Raw genomic sequence first — 19,474 nt, 5'->3', positions numbered from 1 at the left:
GTGTGGTCAGAAATGATTAGTCCAGTAGCGTAGCTAGGTGGGGCACAGGGGGAGCAACCGCTCCCCAAACGATTCTTTAAAAAAAATGGCACCTATGTAATTTGAACTGGCGTCCGTCTGGTACTTTTTTTTTTTATTGCCTTTCTCTCCCCTCCCTTCCCACCGCACCATTCCACATCAAGCTTCTCTCCTGGACTCTCTGTTCTTCAGCGCCCCCAGCCTACTTTGTTAAAAAACTCCTGCCTGCAGCAACAACAACCTGCTTGAGCCCGCGTCGGATGATCTCTTACCTCTGCTTGCATCATCACGAGTCCCACCTCGCGCAGACAGGAGTGTCTGAGCTACAGCGAGACGCGGGTAGAGGAAAGGATTTGACGCCGGCTCTGGCAGCGTGCTATCGCTTTAGGGGCTGTTAAATGAAGCAGGTTTGACGGTCCTGGGGGGGGAGGGAAGACAGAAAGCTGTACTGGACCTGGGGGGGGGGGCAGAGGAGGGAAACAAAGCGGTGCCAGACTCAGGGGGGGAGGGCAACAAAGTGGTGCTGGACTCAGGGGAGAGAGGGGGGGCAACAAAGCGATGCTGAACTCAGGAGGGGGGAAGAAAGGGGGAAACGGAAGTGGTGCTGGGGCTTGGGAGGGGGATTGAATGATTTGTCGCAGTAGTAGTAGTAGTAGTAGTAAGGCAACAGGTAAGGAGGTTAGATTAAGCAGGAGTCAGGGGATGCTATCTAGACCTTTTGACCAAAACAAGTAACACTATTGAAAACAATAGCTAAAAGATCATTAAAAATAAGGGACTGCCTATGCTTGGTCCACCTGTAAAAAGGCTAAAGCTGTTCTAGTTGGATAGGCAGTGCCTTAAAAAGTGGAGGATAAAATTTTTATTATTTTTGTATAGCTTTTCAATTTATTTGAAATCTTCCCATATGTAGATATAAATGTATGAAATAACATTGAATATCAATAAAACAGCTTAAAAATATTGTAGCTAGTAAAACAGCACTAATAAATGCTGTATTTTATGCTCATTTTTTCTACACCTGTTCTAAATAATATAGATGGCCAAATTTCAGTGAGGGTATCCTTGTTTCTTGATGGGTTCATGTTAACTGTTGTAATCTTGCCTTGGGAAGCCTGGTGTTATAAGATGGAAAACAGGGAGAGGAGGAAGGTGGTGGCCACTGAGGAGGAGGAGAGAAAGTGAGTAAGAGAAAGGAGACATGCTGGACCCATAGATTCCGCTACACAAACCCTGATGGCTTGCTCCTTCCAGATTGATATATGCAGTAAACCACACTTATCAGGCTTCACTTCTGGTTGCAGTTTGCTGCCTATACCAACTGGACGGCTCACGGCATTAGGGATTTGTGTAGCCATTCCGCCGGGCACAATAAGGGGAGATAGGGGAAAGGGAAATGCTGGACCATAGTGGTGGAGGATAGAGAGGGTTGGGGAAGATATTGGCATGGGTGGAACAATATGGAGAGAGACAATAGCAGTTCTCTAAGGAGAGATGGTGAGAGGAGGATGGTAAGTACAGAGGGTAGGAATTGTATAATGGGGAGTGGGTGAAAGAGAAGGGAATATGAGGCCAGGAGAAGTAGAGGTGAGAGGAGAAGATGGAAAGTTGATAGGTACTGGTAAGTGAAATATAGGTGAGGACTGAACAGTTGAGAAGACGAAATCGAGGGGGAGAGAGAAAACAGAGAGAGAAGAAATGTCGGAGACAGATATAGTAAGGGAATAGAAGAGTTGAGGAAAGTGGAGAAAAAGACAAATGAACCGCACCCACTGGAAAGAAAGCAGAAGACAGGAAAATAAAAAGAACTGGGACCAAACATGCTTGAAAAATAAAAATACCCAGACAACAAAGGAGAAAAAAGTGTTTTATTCTGATTTATTTGTTGGAAATAAGTTAGGTTTGGGAAATGTGCAACATGGATGTCTTTGTATTTTTTTTTTTCAGAATAAGAGGAAATACATTTGGTTTTCATTCTTCTATGATGTGGAACATGCTAGTTTGAATTCTTAGGGTTCCCAGTTCAATTTGTATCTTATATTCTAATTTGTGGTCCACTTTTTCTGTATTCCATGTGTGACCAAGGTGTGGTATTCTGCTGTGCCCAACCTACACTGACACAGGAGTTGTGTCAGAGGAGGTGAGACACAACAGAAGAAACGCTTGCAGGGCCAGCCAGAGGCAGTTTGCTTTTAACTTGCTGATGCTGCTGGTAGCCATAGAAACACTGGAGGACTAGCAAGAAGGATGAAGAAGAAAGGATGATAAATACCAGACCTGGGGGAAAGGAAGAATAAAAGATGCCAGACTGTGAGTATGGGAAGGGAGGATGAGAAATACCAGAATGCAGGGAAGGGAGGCACAGAGGGGAGTGCTTTATAGGAAAGATGGGACACAGAGGAATGATGGTGGACATGGAGTGAGAAAAAATGTCAACTGGAGAGGAGACTAGACAGCAGAAGTTGAATAGCACTTGGGGGAGGAGGTACAGAGTAGTAGATGGATGGCACTTGGGGAGGGGGAGAAGGAAAACAGAGCTGAAGACGAGCGGGGGGAAAGAACAGAGAAGATGACGGAAACTAGGGGGTGGAAGAAACGGAGCAGAGCAGAAGATGACTGGGACTTGGCAATCAAATGAGGGTTGAGGAACAGAGCAGGGAATTAAAGACAAAAATGATGGAATGGAAATTTTGAGGGGATAGTGAGTACTTGGCAATTGGTAGTTATGAATAGGTATATGTTAATGGGTTGGGAGACCGGGTGAGAGTGTGAAATGAGAGATAAGAGAAGAGGGCAAGAAAAGGGGATGACATTTGGGGAAAGGTTGAGAAATAATATGAATGACCTGGAAGACTGGAGAGAATGAGAGGCAATGAAAAGAGATGGGGATACTGGGGAGGAGTACGAGTGGAAATCGGGATAAAAGATGGTGAAAGACAGGCAATAGGACATGGGGTATAGAGAAGAGATAGAAGAATGGTCTGGAGGAAAGGGAAGGAAAGAGATAGGGATGAGCTGTGAGGGGATAGGAGGCAGTGGAGGGTAGATGAGGATTTAGAGGGTGTGTACAGAGGATGGGGGGTGGACAATGGGAATGTTGGAAAGAGAATGATAAGAGATAGGAAAATCCAATAGGTAGATGAGAAGTGAAATGGAGACTAGAGAGTGAGAGAATGGGAGCCTAATTAGAAAAATAAAATTCCCAGACAACAAAGTAGAAGAGACATTTAATGTATACTTTAAGGACTGAGATGTGCCTGCTGTGTAAATGTAACAATTTTTAAATATTTTATTTTGCAAAGTACAGGGGACAATACATTTCTGTTTCTCGTTTACCAATATTGCCCTTTATAGTCTGGATTTCTTGAAGGGAAAGGGGGGTCTCCATTTCAGTTAGTGTCTGCATGTTTCTTGTGGTCCCCTATTTTGTATCAGGTGAGGTCTGTCCATGTTCTACATGTGCAGCTGAGGTAAAGGATTCTGCTAGTGTGTGGTGTCTGTGTAAGAATCTGTAACAGTCCCAGCTTGTCCCAGTTTCCCCGTATCAGGTGCTCTAGGGCCCAGTGTAATATTTATAGTAGTAGCTTTTCATAGGTGGATTAGGACTGCTATGGTGTGGTAGTTTTCTGTATAGGCTTTAGTGTCTTTTTGCAGGGTTGTGTTATTTCATGAACTGTCTGACCCTATTTGAAAGTAGGCTCTGGGGCAAGAACTGCCTTTGGTGGCCCTTGGCACCAAAAATAAAAATGCTCAGGACTAATGGGCTCACATCCTGTAGAGTCACTACACTAACAAAAGTTCATCTGATTTAAGCAAGGTTTCTACCGTGAAAGGAGTATTCCTGAGGTGATTGGTCACAATTTGAATAATTTTACTAGCAGTTAAGACAGGCTGTCTGCTCTGGCCGGTCCGGGACCTCTGCTACCTCCCGCCTCCTGATGTAACTTCCAGTTTCCTTGTAGGTGAGATGCAGCACAGGTAGCCTGTATTAATCATTTCTGGCCACAGTCACTGCACCTGAGCAACAATACTGGCACTGCCGCCTATCGGACACTGACCAGTGCCTAATTTACAAAAGTCTGCTCCCCCTGACAGCAAAACCTGGCTACGCCTCTGGATTAATCATAATAAAGTAGATGCAAGGAAAACAGAGCACTTATTTTTATTTAATATACACACAGGGGCGGAGAATGGGTTCAGCAAGTGTAGGATTGGCACTTCTATGTGTATGTGCTGGTAAGACTTTTACCATAAGTATGTATTTTATAAAGTATGTGCATAAGTGAGGATATCATCCTATTCTACTTATTCTCTGCCCCAGGAATGCATATGCATTTGTGTGTATATGCTGGGATAATTAAGTACCTTCTTGAACATGTAAAACATGTAAAACACTGCTATGTACACTCAAGTCACTTATACATTTATCCCCTATAGAGGTAATTTATTACAGGTCATCTATAAAACTTCTCAATAGTGTATTTATTTTATGCCTATTATATGAAGACAATTTGCTACCTACATTTCTTTATAAAATAGACTGTCACAACCAAGCTTAATAGCGTATAAAATTTCTTGCACAAATTTTTACACTTACTTTCAGACAGGCGCAACGTATGCATGTACTCTAAAGGGGCAATTTTATAAAGCATGTTTCACACAGGGAAGGCAGCTTCAAATCCGGGCTAAAGGCCTACCTGTTTGATGCTGCTTTCAACTCCTGACTTGTAACTTTTATCTTATCCTTATGTGTCCTTCTGTCTGTCCTTCCCTTATCCTTATTGGTCCTGTCTGTTTGTCCTGATTTAGATTGTAAGCTCTTTTGAGCAGGGACTGTCTTTCTTCATGTTCAATTGTAAAGCGCTGCGTACGACTGGTAGTGCTATATAAGTGATTTATAGTAGTAGTAGTAGTAGTCTTCTAAAATTGCATGGGAATATGCATGTGTACAGTTACATGTATTTTGAAAGTGATCTGCCTGTAGGTGTTCCTGGAGAGTGGGGAATGAAGGGACAGTCTCACTTGCAGTGACAGAGAGAGAGAAGTTTGGAGTGTCAGTTCTGACAGCATTGTCAGCCTATGAGGATCCGATTAAGGGTGGAATCAGAGGGATCCTAATGTCAAAGGAACTATCAGCCTAATGAGGTCTGGGATGGGGCAGTCTGGTGAGAAAGCAGACAGAGTTATAGAGACTGACAGGAGACTCCAAAGAATCTATAAATATCCCCCCTGATATTCAGCCAGCAGCATTCAGCATTTTTTTTTAACACTTACCGATGCTCGCTAGCATAGCCCCCAATATTCAGAGCAAGGTCATATCTGGGCACCAGCACTGAATGCTAGGGGCTATTTTGGGTAGGGCTGGCGTCAAGCCTATGCAGGTCCCGGCCCAATATTCAGCCGGGACCCACAAAGGACAGTTGTGTGCCCCAGCTGAATTTCAGTCGGGGCCCGCATATCTTTTTAAATGTTTTAGAGCCCCCCCCCCCGACCCCCTTCCTTGCCTCCAAATAGCCTGCCTCTCCTCTGACCCTCACCCCCAGCCCATGAGAATGCAAGCCCCTTTCTCCCAGAAAGTCATCTCCCACCCCCCAACCTCGCCATGGTCCAGTAGGCCTTCCTGGGTCTACCTTTGCTCCTTGGCGATCCTAGTGAGGACAGGAGTGAAGCTCCCTCGCTCCTGCCCTTTGCGGCTGAGCTCCTAAAATGGCTGCACACTGAGGGTTTCCTCATTTACTAAAAAAAATTGTTTTGAACATTGCTCGTAGGAAATTTGTTTATTATTGTATAGGTAAGGGCATTTCCCTATCATAGCTTTTGTGTTGGTTGAATTAACCCCTAACCCTGGCTGATGCCCCTGTGACATTTCCTTCAATTGCTTCAGATACAAACTTACAGCTTCTGTTACTAACTTTACCAGTGCACATTATTTAATGCAGCTCTATTATTCTCAATGGTGCCTATTAATATACATTAATAAAGAATAATAAATGAGACTGAAAGCCCTCTGGGGATAAGGAAATACCTGCTGTAGCCCAACATAACTCACCTTACACTACCATTAACATGATGTGAGCTATACTGAATAAATAAATGCCAACTTTTTAGTTATTTATATACTGCCTACAAGCTATTGCACTGATGTACATTCAAGAACATTAGGTATTTTTCTGTCCCTGGAGAGCTCACAATCTGAGATTGAACCTGAGGCAATGGAGGGTTAAGTGACTTGCCCAATGTCACAAACAACTGCAGTGGGATTTAAACTAGGCACCCCTGGTTTGTAGGCTGCTGCTCTAACCATTAGGCTGCTACTCCACTCTGCTACTGAAATGTTCAGTCCTGCATATATAGAGCTATCACATGGCCAATGCCCTCTACAGGTATAAAAAATACCTTTAATATAATGCAACCTGTTGTCTGTAAGTTCAAGTAAATGTGTTTTCCACTCCACAGGGATTTCATTTGCTTAAAGGTAGATCCTGGTGAATGGGGGGAACCAATTTGCCCCAAGGCCCATACTGCATGACACAGGTGGTATACAAGTAAAACAGTTTTAAAAATATAACAAAATAAGTGCAAAACCTCCACTCTTTTTCCCACTTATCTCAAAAAAATTCCAGATTAGTCTGAAAGGTATTTTCTTAAAAACACGTTTAAAAAGTGTAATCCGCCAAAGGAATGTATTTGTGGAATTAAAAAGCAGAAAACCAAGTTGTCAAAAATGTATCTGGTACAGTGAAAAAACTGCATGATAAGAAATCAATAAGAGCAGCAGACCTTTTGTGAAGCAGTAACATAAATTCTGCCTAAGCAGGAGGATGGGTAGAGGGGACCATCTAGCCCTCCACTCTGCCCACTACAGCAGGCAATCATAACGTACATTCCCATGCTGCCTCCCTCTGAACTAACCACTAGACTACTCAGGGACCTGTTTGCTGCTCATAACATCTGAACCTGTCATACAGGCTGTATTTGGTGTTTTGTTTCATGAATATCTTGGAGGTGTACCTGTAAACGTCAGATTCAGGACCCCTGAGGAAGGAAACACGGACCGTGTAGGGTCCTATTAAACTTTTCTGGCGCTCTTACTCCCTTGTTTTTGGTCTGTTTTGGTTTATCTTCCGCCTTTTTTTGTGTTTTGTTCTGTTTTCACGGGAGATTTGGACTTCTTTTTCGTGTGCTAAGTTACATGGTAGCACATTTAAAACAAATAGCTGTGGAACTCATTGCCTTAGCAAGTGGTAAAAGCAGTTAATGTAGCTGGGTTTAAAAAAGGTTTGGATAATTCCTGGAGGGAAAAGTCCATAAACCATTATTAAGGTAGACCAGAGGAAGCCAGTGCTATCCCTACTGAATCCTGACACTCCTTCATTGATAAATTACAAAAAATCAGGAAGAACAAATCCAACAAACCAAGTTAAACCATAAACTCACTATAATAAACTTGGGTTCAAAATAATTTATCTTTTTTTATATATGCACTTTAAAATGCTATAAATATTATAAAGTGCTCCTTCATTGATCCCAGTCCACCAACACAGTGAAATCAGATCAAGCAACTTCCAAAACTGAGTGATCTCCTCCACCCCAGCCCCAACTGCACAACTACTGCGACCCCCCCTCACTGCTGAATCCTGACACCTTCATTGAGCCCAGGCTGCCGCACAGTGGAGCAGGTGTAAGAGGCAGCTCAGTTCTCTGCTCTTTCTCAGCTTGAGGCCTAGCCAGCCTAAAGCCTGCTTCTTCCTTTCCCAAGACCTTGCTAGCCCTATACTGAAACTTTCCTTTCCCTGGAGTCTCCTTCTTCTCTTCTTTCTTGCATCCCCTCTCCCTCTGGGCTTGCTTTTCTATTTCCCTATTACAGCACCAAAAGAACATCCCTTTAGACTATCACCATATCACACAACCCTCCACTTTCCAGCATCACACTCAGGAAATCAGTGTAGGTGCCCAATAATTCACTCACCCCAATTTTGGAAAGGGAATTGGTCACCCTGTCACACCCATGACCAGGAATTTTACCATACAAGATAGATGCTTCCTCTCTGCCTTCTCTGCTTTTTCCCATTCCCTTACTGATTAATTTACTTTCTATCAGAGAAATGTTTTAGAGAGTATAGCTTGTATATTAAGTGGTTTGGAACATTTATCTTTTAAACAGGTAACCACAAACAGCAAGAAAGCACAAATACCAAAGAGACCAGACACAGGAAAGCAGGTAAAGTTGACATGTAACCTGTCATTTTATTTCTAAATTATCACTGCTGTTTATGAGCTCTGCCCTTGGCATTCATTAACATAGTCATGTTTCTTCTCAGCCAATGAAAAACTGGTGCCCAAACTAGAACAGAAAAAAGAATGCACCCAAGAGCCCTTTCCTGGACATAGAACATCTGCACAGGAGAGCCAGGCTCTAGCTCCCACGGACCTGTTGTCAGAGGCTCTTGCCAAGCAAGAACCCCAGAGGAAAAAGAAAAAACAGGAAGAAGACAGAGATGCCACAAAAGGTCCTTCTTTATTTACATTTACATACACTGGAAACCCAGTATATGCTAGTTTATCTCATTCATAAACATTCTGATAATCACACTGGTTGCGCGGGTCCCAAGGGCAGGTTAGGGAAAACCTGTAGTAAGTCTGTTCCTCTTTTCTTCTCTTTGATCCCTCATCTGCACCAGCTTGTCTTGGTGCCTTCTGAGAAAAAAAACCTTCTGCAAACTAGTTGGTTTTGTGCACACAGCTGGAAGGTAGACGGACAGTCTGAGACAAGAAAGAAAAATAGGAGACAGCAGAGATATACCTGGAGAAAGAAGAACAAAAGAGCAAATTCAGATTTGGAAAGATCTACAGGAAAGCAGAGGCGAGAAAAGAGCAGAGACTCAAAGGGGAGGGATAAGAGCAGAGACACCCTGGGAAAAAACATACAAGGAGAGGAGAGAGAAAAACACAGAAGGGAGAAAAACATTGGGAGGGGGGAATATATTTTCGGTTTCTCCACGTTGCTGTTATATATTTTCTCTTCTGATGCTTCAGTCGCACTTAGGGTCCAATGCAATAAAATGCAAGAGGCTCTATGCACAGCTTAGTGTGGCTCTTGCACTCAGTTTTCCGCACAACTGGAGGCATCCTATGTTCAAACAAGTTTTTGTACACAAGGTAGCTGTGCATAAAGACTTGCCTAGATATCAATGTGTAATTCATTGAACCCCCAAGGTAATGAAGTTATTAGCTGTTAAACCCAGATGCAAAGGCTAAGGCCCAGATTATCAAAAGCCCTGCGCTGTTCCAAACAGCGCCCTAAAAATAGCGCCGGGACAGCGCAGGGCTTTTCTGCATCGATGATCAAAGATAATGCATGCAAATCTAAGCAGCGCTATTATCTTTGATTATCATGTTGAAGTGCGGGAAAAATTGCACCCGAGCATGCGCTCAGCACAATCCTCCACACTTGTTGACAGGTCTGGGCTGTCAAAAGCCCAAACCTGTCAAACAGCCTGGCCCGAGGCCCGAACAACGAGGCCCCCCCAAAACCCCCAGAAAACGTCGTGGCCGTTGCTGCCGGCGAAACACTCTCCCACCCTCCCACCCAGCGACGGGGGGGGGGGGGGGGGCTGGAGGATCGGTGGGTCTCCAGCCCCGAAACCCCAGTAATCGTTGCTCCATCGACGGGAGGGGGGGTGCTGGAGGTTCCTCCACGCCCACCCCAAATCCTCCCCACAGCGTTATCCTCGATTCCCTGGTGGTCCGTGGTGTCGGGGGGGGGGGCTGGAGGTCCGGTGGGTCTCCAGCCCCCGAAACCCCAGAAATCGTTCTTCCATCTTTAAATTCCTTGGTGGTCCGTGGTGTCGTGGCCCCCTCCCGGGCCCCCTACCTTGTGTGGAGGAGGGACGCAGCCTGCCTGCCTCCCTCCCTCCTCTTCCAGTCAGTCGACGCCCAAAATGGGCAGCGCCCAGCACTGCCCAGTGCATCCCAGGACGCAGTGGGCAGTGCTGGGCGCCACCATTTTGGGCGTCGACTGACTGGAAGAGGAGGGAGGCAGGCAGGCTGCGTCCTCCTCCAACAAAGGTGAGGGGGCCGGGACAGGGCCAGGGGGGGTGTCACGACACCACGGACCACCAGGGAATTTAAAGACCACGCTGGGGGGAGGATTTGGGGTGGGCTGGAGGTCCGGTGGACCTCCAGCCCCCCCCCCCCCCCCCGTCAATGGAAGAACGATTTATGGGGTTTTCGGGGGCTGGAGACCCACCAGACCTCAAGCCCCCCCCCTTGATGGATCAACGATTTCTGGGGGTTTCGGGGGCTGGAGACCCACCGGACCTCCAGCCCCCGTTCGAGTTTGCCTTGGGGGGGAAGAGAAGCCTGCCAGCATGCAACTGCATGCTGGGACAGGGCTCACCATTCCTCCCCAATGATTCGCAAAATCTAACGCCAGCTCGGAGCTGGCGTTGATTTTGCTGCGGCCAGCGACCCAATCTTTGGCGCGCTGGTCGCTGATCATTGGGGATGAATGCGTTAAGCGCCAATTAGCATGCATTTGCAAGCTAATTGCACTAGAAGCCCTGTTTAGCATGCATTTGCATGCTACTTGCGCTGAGAGCCCTTGAGTGCGCTATTTCAGGCGCTCGAGGGCTCTGATCATGGGTCGGCTGCAAACTCTGGCGCTAGTATGGCGTTAACAGCCTCTAGTGCCAGAGTTTGCTTTTGATCATGAGGGCCTAAGTGCAGGTTTTATGAATGTTGAGGAGGAGGTAAAAGGCTAGTTCAGTCTTCTGTGGTCAGTATTAGTGAGGATTTCATGCCTGTTTCTGTCTGCTCTGTCCTGTGAACATGAAGGACTCGCACTTTTTTTTCTCACTTTGTTGAAGGAGTCAAAAAAACATTTCAGGAGAAGTAGCTGAGGGTAAAGTGTGCTGGAATGAACAGTAAAATGCTAGACTGCTGGCATCATAAACAGAAAACTATTGATGCTTATGTACAAAATAGCATTCCAGCAGGTGTTTAATGTATGTACATTAAGAACCCTGTTCACAGCTACAATTTTCCCCATACCAACAATATTTATGCACAGAATAGCATTCCAGCGCTTCAGACTCTTCTTAACACTCAAAGGCATGTGAAGTTAGTCGAAAGTTCTTTATTCGTATTTCAGTTGTAGAAAATATCAGGACCCAAGTCAACATGGCCACGTTTCGCCTAAGCTGCACCAGGACACTGGCCCTGGTAGAAACCGGTCACTGTGACAAGCCTTTAACAAACAAGTAGATTACCCTGGCATGCACTAAAGCCCAATTTCCGACGACGGTAGCAGCTAACGAAAACAGAATGCAGATGAGCAAATTGTGTAGAAACCCTATTGAAATGAGATGCACTAAGGTTTTCCGCTTGCCCCTAACGCTGGAAAACTCCGGAAAGCTAACGAGAGGTCTGTACCTCTCGTTGGGGCTTCCCGGCTTCCAAAACTTAAATGTAAAAAAAAAAAAAACTTCGGAGGGGGCAAAAACGCTCATCAGGAGTGTTAAGAAGAGTTTGCAGTGCTGGGATGTCGTGTAAGTGAAAGCCCCCGCTGGTGAGACGTTGAGACCATTTGATCAAAATAGCATTCCATCACATTTGCATATGTATGCGCATGCCACGCCGATTGCCGATTCAATTTTTTGTGGCAAAATATAGCTGCTACCAGCGCAAAGCCATGTGTGCATGCTTCCAACGGCTGTCCCATGTTTGAGCACATGTTTTGTACACAACTTATTTTTATTTGTTATATTTGTACCCCACATTTCCCCACCTATTTGCAGGCTCAATGTGGATCTTACATGGGTGCCGGAGAGGTGTTGGTTGACTCCGAGTAAACAATTACAGTTACAAGGTTAAGTTGTGTAGGAAAAGGTTCATGTGGAGGAACCACATAAGGTTCATGTGGTGGGACTACATGAAGGAAATCAAGAGCCAGTGGAGTTGCTTGGTGATCATTAGAACTAGTGTTATATTGTTGCTAGGTGATGCATTTATGTTGGGTATGCCTTTTGAAACAGGTGAGGTTTCAGTTTTTTCATGAATTGGAGGTGATTGTACATGGTTTTTCACGGCTTTTGGTAGAGCATTCCATAATTGTGTGCTGATGTAGGAAAACTAGATGCGTAAGTTGATTTGTACTTTAGTCCTTTGCAGCTTGGAAAGTTGAGATTTAGGTATTTACGAGCTGATGCGGTTGTGTTTCTGGTTGGTTGGTTGGTAGGTCGATCAAGTATGCAATAGTATACTATTTGGTTACTGCATTGAGCACAAAGCTTTTTTTTTTTACACATATGTTAAGAAACTATGCGCCAAGCTTTGGCACATGGATGTAACTCAGGGCTTTCTGCATCAGTCCCTCAGTGTGAAATTTCTCATGGCTAATGGTTTCTGCAGTCTCATTACACTTAGCACAAGAGCTCTCTCTGCTGGTAACTCATTGTGTTTGAAATGGTAGCTGCAGGCTGAGAACCAGGGAAACCAGGATTCCAATTCTGCTTCTGCCCCTGCCCCCCCCCCCCCCCCCCCCCCCGTGTGTGACCCTAGACAAGCCACTTCACCCTTCATTGCCTCAGGTATAGCTTTGGATTCAAGCCCACACGAACAGGGAAATAATTTGGGTGCTTCTAGTAACTTATCTTGGGCTTAGGTTTAGAAAAGTCAAGTAACTAAACTCTCAATGTGAAAATTTCTTTCTGCTGGTGTGTTCATAATGTCCTATCTCCTTATTCAGCATTACTGCTTGGTGCCCTGATTCTGTGAGAGATGATACCGGTCTTCTCTGTCTTTCACCTTAATGAAGCAACAACCTCATACCTTTAGAAAACTGAAATATAGAAACTGGCAGTCAATCATGACCACCAGACCCCTTTAGTTTGCCTATTTTTGAAACAATCTAATAGAAACAAAAATACCCAGCGCCTCAAGTACTCTCAATATCACATCTTCCAGTGCGATATTATTTCAGAATCACAATATGCCACAAGTGGTCTTTTTTTCTTTTTACTTTGTTCTTTTCTTTCTTTTTCTGTATCCACCAACAATTTACAGTATTTAGACTATTTGTTAGCATTTAAGGACCTCAGCGGCACCAATCGTGCAGCGGCAATTCGTTTTGTCAAGAGACCCGCTTGCTCTTAACTCTTAACACAGCCATTGCTTCTTTATAGGTCCTCCCTTTTATTCATTATTCATTATTAGCATAATATTTTATCTTCAATTAGTTTCAAAAACCTCTTTTATAGCTTATTTCTTTAAAATAGGAAACTTCTATAGTCTATGAAACTTAGCTTTAAGCAATTAGTTGTAAACACCAGGACCTCTGGCCGACATGCGGCATGTTTCGCAGTAGCTGCGTCAGGGTCGGTCCACTAAAAGTGAAGATAAATACAGAAGATTACAAAAGACTGCAATGTAACAATGTCATCTAACAAACCAGTCATTATTTATATAAAAACTACTTACTATCTTAGACACCATCATCCAACTTTTACTCTAAGATGGCGCCAACACCAATTGACAGTTTTAAATAGTAGTTGCCCACGATTCCTACCAATGCAGAATGTTACCAAACTTCACCTATCAAATTGCAGTAAATAATTGCATCAGAGAAGGGATCCCCAATCTAATTGGCTGTTGAGACCCCATGGAGCCTCCAATACTGAAGGACCCCCCGCTCCCCCCCTCCATGCTCAGTAGTGGCCAAATCCAGGTTGGGTGGCCTTATTTGTGATTATCGTATTTTTGAAACAAGCCACAGAGCCTACATCATCTTTGTCCCATAAGTACATAAGCATTGCCATACTGGGAGAGACCGAAGGTTCATCAAGCCCAGCATCCTGTTTCCAATAATATAGGTTACAAGTACCTGGCAAGATCCCAAAACAGTATAATACATTTTATGCTGCTTATCCTAGAAATAAGCAGTGGATTTTCATGGACTTTTCTTTTAGGAAGCTATCCAAACCTTTTTAAAACCCCGCTAAGCTAATTGCTTTTGCTACATTCTCTGGCAAATGAATTCCAGAGTTTAATTACACGTTGAGAGAAGAAATATTTTTTCTGATTCATTTAAGTTTACTGCTTTGTAGCTTCATTGCATGCCCCCTAGTCCTAGTATTTTTGGAAAGAGTAAACAAGATTCACATCTGCCCATTCCACTCCACTCAGTATTTTATAGAGCTCTATATCATATCTCCCCTCAGCCGTCTGTCCCCTTCCCTCCCTCCTGCCCATTAAGCACTATCCCAACCAGGACTTGTTTATGCAAGAACTCTGTCCCATGAACCCCAACCTCTTGCAACAAACATCTTGTACAATAAAAGGACACTTGGTCTTGGAAAAGAGAGAACAAAAAATACAGCTATCTACCCCTGTCCAACCACACATGAAAACCCATACACATCTATACTCGGATAAACTTATACAGTTTCACATATGTAATTATTAGACTATAACCATCCACCTCACACAAAATCCCATGCATACATATTTTACCTCCATACCATAAGTCGTTCTCCCCCACTTTGTCAACACTAGACATACATCAATAGAGACATGGTTGTATAACAAAAAAAAAATCTTCATAATTTAGTATATACCCATGCATTTACATGAACATCAACATCCCATCTTTTAGCGCAATGAAGCTGTTATGCTTAACAAAGATCTCCATCCATATATCAGCTAGGCAATATCACAGCTGCTGCCAAAATGTCCCAAGTCAAGATACCATGTAGAAACCACCTCCACATAACCAACAGATAGACCATTACCGAATTCTATTATGGCATGTCATCCATATCAACCCGCTGAAACGTAACGTATAGCTCCTCAGATCCTTCCACAGCATCACAGGTCTTCTGTCTCATTCAATTTATGGCTGTAAAAAAAAAAAAAGAAATGAACTCACAGCACAAACAGTTCAGCAACAATGCTTTAAAGATGGTTTCCATCCCAGATCTTGAGTGAAATGCCAAAACCATATCCACATTGAAATAAATCAGATCATACATCGCATTGAGCCTGCCATGAGTGGGAAAGTGCGGGGTACAAATGTAACAAAAAAAACATAACGCAATCCATATAGTCCTGTCCACTGAAACATCCACATTCAAAGTTAGGTACTCGTAGATGGTAAAGTTTTAAGAAAAGCTTTGGCTTTTTCAGCCGGCTTCCCCTCAGTGAATACCTTCAACGTGCTGGATATAGAAGTGCGAACTGAACATGGCATCTGTGCAACTCTGTACATACTGGAACATATGCCTTCCGCAATAGTGAGACCTTGAGGAAAAATCCTGGAAGCAGAGGATCGTTTTGTTTTCATTAGTAAGTGGCCCCTTATGACGTATGGCCCGTAGAGATCTGTTTTATGAACATAATTGAGTAGTTTAAATATGACCACTCGCGGCCTCTCATCCGGGGTTCGCCGAGGGCCTAGCCAGTGGCGCCCTATCAATCTCAGTGGACCTGCATCCAAATTTAGCTACAATACTGATATCAACCACGACTCCAGGAATTTTCTAAGCTCCGGCTCCGCGACTGTCTCAGGTAAGCCTATCAGTCGCAGATTTCCCTTGCCTGGACCTTTTTCAATATCATCCATATTTTCCTCTAATCGCATCTGCAAATCCTCATTGGCTGTAGTAAGCCTGCTGCACGCAGTCCTCAATATCAGAAACACGTTGACAACATGCAGTAAAAATCTCCACATAGAAATTCCAACCGACCGTCAACAATATCCGGTTTATCTGTTATTTTCTGCATCTGGCTATCCAGCGACTCATCTTTGGCCTGTTCGGATTCTCCGTCATAATCTCTGTAACCCATGCAGAGCTCACCGTAGTTGGCCCTGCTGCTTCCGCCATTTTAAAATCACTGCCTCGCAGTTTTTCTCTCTCTCTTCATTGCGTTTTTGCCGTCTATCACTTTTTCCCACCACTTCTCGATCTTCCTGTGATGAAATCTGAATATCAGATTGCCAACTCAGTTTCAGTAATCCAGAAACGTGCCTTAAATTTAGCAAATTCGAGGTTGGGGCCCTGGGAGCTCTTCCTGCCAACACCCGCTCATTAGCACGGCATCATGTGACCCCCTTATCATTTATTTTATATTGTAAGCCACACTGAACACAAGCTTGTTTAGGATAATGTGAAATATAAATGTCATAAATAAATACATAAAATCAAGTCCCTTAATAAAATCAGCCTCTCTTTCTCAAGCAATATAAAGCTGCCCCTAAATATAAAAATAGACAAACACACCAAAACAAATCCAACAGCAGTCTGCTTTTAAAGACAGGTCCCTTCCATCATGTCATAGGAAATCTTGGAACAAAGAGACTCGTGGTTTTCCAAATTGGGTTTCCTTACACAGTGACGCTATTCCAGGTGCTAGAACTGTTTCCATCCTCCAGTCAGGTAGAACAGTACAAAATGCTTATAGATATTATGTCTCATTTTTATCTTACTCTTTCTCTGTGTCACCACTTATTGGCAGCTAGGATGGTTTGTGGTTATTTACTCATATCTTGCTTATAACTAAGATGTATACAAAATCACATACATAAAGTTAAAATTTACAAAAATTAACACACATATTTTTTATAATGTATTTATAATTTTTCATTTTACAAGGATCACTTGCAAACAGTAATACAGAGATGACTGTACATTAATACAATATTAGAAGAAAACAATCTCAACTAGATAAATAGATTATATACAATCTTTCTCTTTCTTAGACCACAAAATAAATGGTATTAACCTGATTATCCCCAGTTATTATTTATCTGAATCATTATTCCACATTGATCATCTGGTTGGCTTCTTCAAACCCAAGACGGTGTATAGTCAATTAATTTCGTTGGAAACGTACTTATTGTCTAATATTAGTGGAAATAATACACCTGATTTCATTTTTTCCCCCCTTTTAAAACCAGAAATTATTTAACAATACAAACACTTGAATCTCTGATCCAATTCCCACTGATTAAAGTAATCCCAGTTTCACAGGCTTCACTCCTTTTGAATTAATATACTAAGAGGAATCATTTCAGAGGAAAAAAAACTTTAGGAGTCATACCCGGAACTCTGGGAAAACAACAATCTCGATATTAATCATCTATAATAATATTCATTTGTTCAAATCTTTCTGGTCTATTAACATTTTCAAAATCTTAAAACCGTTTCCTATTCCTGTAGAACTTCATTTGCTGTATCAATTTTTCATTCTCAAAGGAATCGATTAGATTATCCATGTGGCTCACTAATAGGATTATATCTGAAGCAAATTAGTTACTACCACCGTTAGGTCCTGGCGCGCCTTCCAGATGATATTCAATGTAACCTCCACGGGAGCCAAAAACTCCAAGCTGATAGCTCTTACGGGTTTAGGAGTGGCACCCGCCGACACGGGTTCAGCTGTAAACGATTTCCGTTTCAGCATACACTCCTAACTCACTCCTCCACTCCTTTGGACATGGTGGTTAAATGATTTGAGAGCGATGAAGTTGTTTCCAGGTCCAAGAGCATCGACGCTCCTTCCGCCGGCGCTAACCAAAGAACTCATCAACCCAGTCATCTGTGGGCAGCTCATCGCGCAGCGGTCCCACACTTGCTGCACAGGGACAAAATGCTGGCCATCGGCGGCTGACCCCCCATTGTCCCCTTCCTCTCAGTTAAGGTAACTGCAGATGCAAAGAGGGAAATTCAAGTAAACAAAGACAGAACTTCAGAGGACAGCTGGGCCATTGAGCGTACGAGCTTCAGGTCACCATCTTTCCACTCTCCCTAGTTTGGGACACTCTTTGTCTGGTTTCTCCTCAGAGGCCTGTCTGATATGGGTAACCCTTCAGCATAGCCCTCTGAGTCATTGAAACACAGAAGCCCCGCCACCACTACAAGGTGGTGTCCCTTCAGAGGGGAACAACACACATATTACAAACATCTCAAAATAAAACAACACAATCATCACAAACTAAAAAAACATATTACAGACCTGACTCTGTGTTATTGGCACTCTAATATTATACATCTTAACAGACATGAAACACAACTGTCTCTTTAAACAAAATATATACACCTGTTTATAATCTTGTACCCAATTCTATGTGCTGCATAAGACCCTTCTTTGCATGGCTCAAAGTAAACTGTGGAATATTAGGTCAAAACATATGTATGACTGTTGTTATCTCGGCAACAAGAACTTCACTTGTGACTGAAGCAATGTCAGTAAACAACCAATAAGCCTATAGAATTCTACTTCAGCAGGCTAATGCAGAACAAGCTAAGAGAGATACCAACTTGTATGTACAAATGTATTGTTGGCTGGCTGAGAGTAAATGTGTTTGTTAGCAACATGGTAAATGGATTTGATGAGAAAGGGTTTTCCTTTGCTTTCCACAGGTGGTAAGAAGTCACAGACTGGTGCAAAGCTGGGAAAACAGATCATCCCACAGGTGGCATCACTTCCTATCCAACCCAAGCAAATGCCACTGCCCAAGGCCTGGGAGTCGACCATCATCAACCGTATGGCAGAGTTTAGTTTTATCTTTAACTGTATGAGAATATCTCACAATGGATTATACCTAATCATGAAATGCATGAGTTTCTTGCTCAAATTCAATAGGTACATATTTATAAACAAAGACAGGTGTTGGTCAGTAATGTGATTACAAGCATCTTATTGATTCTGGACCATAGTGATGTAACAGAATTAATTTATACTTGGGGATAGCTGTAGAACACTCACTAATGTTTATATTTATATATATATATAATATATATATTTTTTTTAAATTCTCCACCAGTTGCCGATTAAAGCAACAAGATTCACATTGCAATGAATTAAGCATTAAGTGCATTTATTGGATTACATTAACCTGCATTAACCAGGTTTAAGAAAGAACAGGAGCACTATATATTTAGATTCAAAAGGGTTTATTTAATACAATTGCAGCGAGAAATAAGAGTCTTACAGAGAATCTGTGCTTAAGTAAGGTAAATATGAATTATTAGTTACTTACAAGTCCTTATTACAAAGCTGAGTGATGAGCACATGGTTACAGGAGAGAAGGGTAGAGCTGTAGGTCCCCAGAGCAGCAGGTCCCAAGAGCAGATTCCCAAGAGAGTGAGCTGGGCTGTTTCCAGGCCTTTTATAATGTTCCCCGAGTCCTGGATATTGAAGCTTGCAGAAGATCTTGGGTATTGTAGTTTGCAAGGGGGTCACATGCCATCACCCCTTTGTCTTTACATGTGCTGAAGTCTTATCTGAAAAGGGGGGGGGGGGGCACTGAGTCCTCTGTGGCAAGTGGTTTATGGCTTCCTGTTTATTCTTTCATTCTGAGTCAATAGCTGGAGTTATAACTTCCCAGACCCTCTGTCTGCAGTTCTGCAGAAGTCTTGATGATCCTTCAAGTACCCACCCAGCCAAGCTTTTGTTA

General features: G+C 43.2%; 1 long non-coding RNA gene across 1 annotated transcript; it reads left to right on the top strand.

The window, feature by feature from the left end:
- Positions 1–8,176: 8,176 nt before the first annotated feature.
- LOC115473877 lies at positions 8,177–18,496 on the top strand. Its single transcript, XR_003942771.1, has 3 exons — positions 8,177–8,239; positions 8,340–8,528; positions 18,438–18,496. It is a non-coding gene; the product is annotated as an uncharacterized LOC115473877 (long non-coding RNA).
- Positions 18,497–19,474: the final 978 nt, after the last annotated feature.

Source organism: Microcaecilia unicolor, chromosome 7 (genome assembly GCF_901765095.1).
Source record: "Microcaecilia unicolor chromosome 7, aMicUni1.1, whole genome shotgun sequence".
Lineage (NCBI taxonomy): Eukaryota > Metazoa > Chordata > Amphibia > Gymnophiona > Siphonopidae > Microcaecilia > Microcaecilia unicolor.
This window is presented reverse-complemented; position numbering and strand designations above follow the sequence as displayed.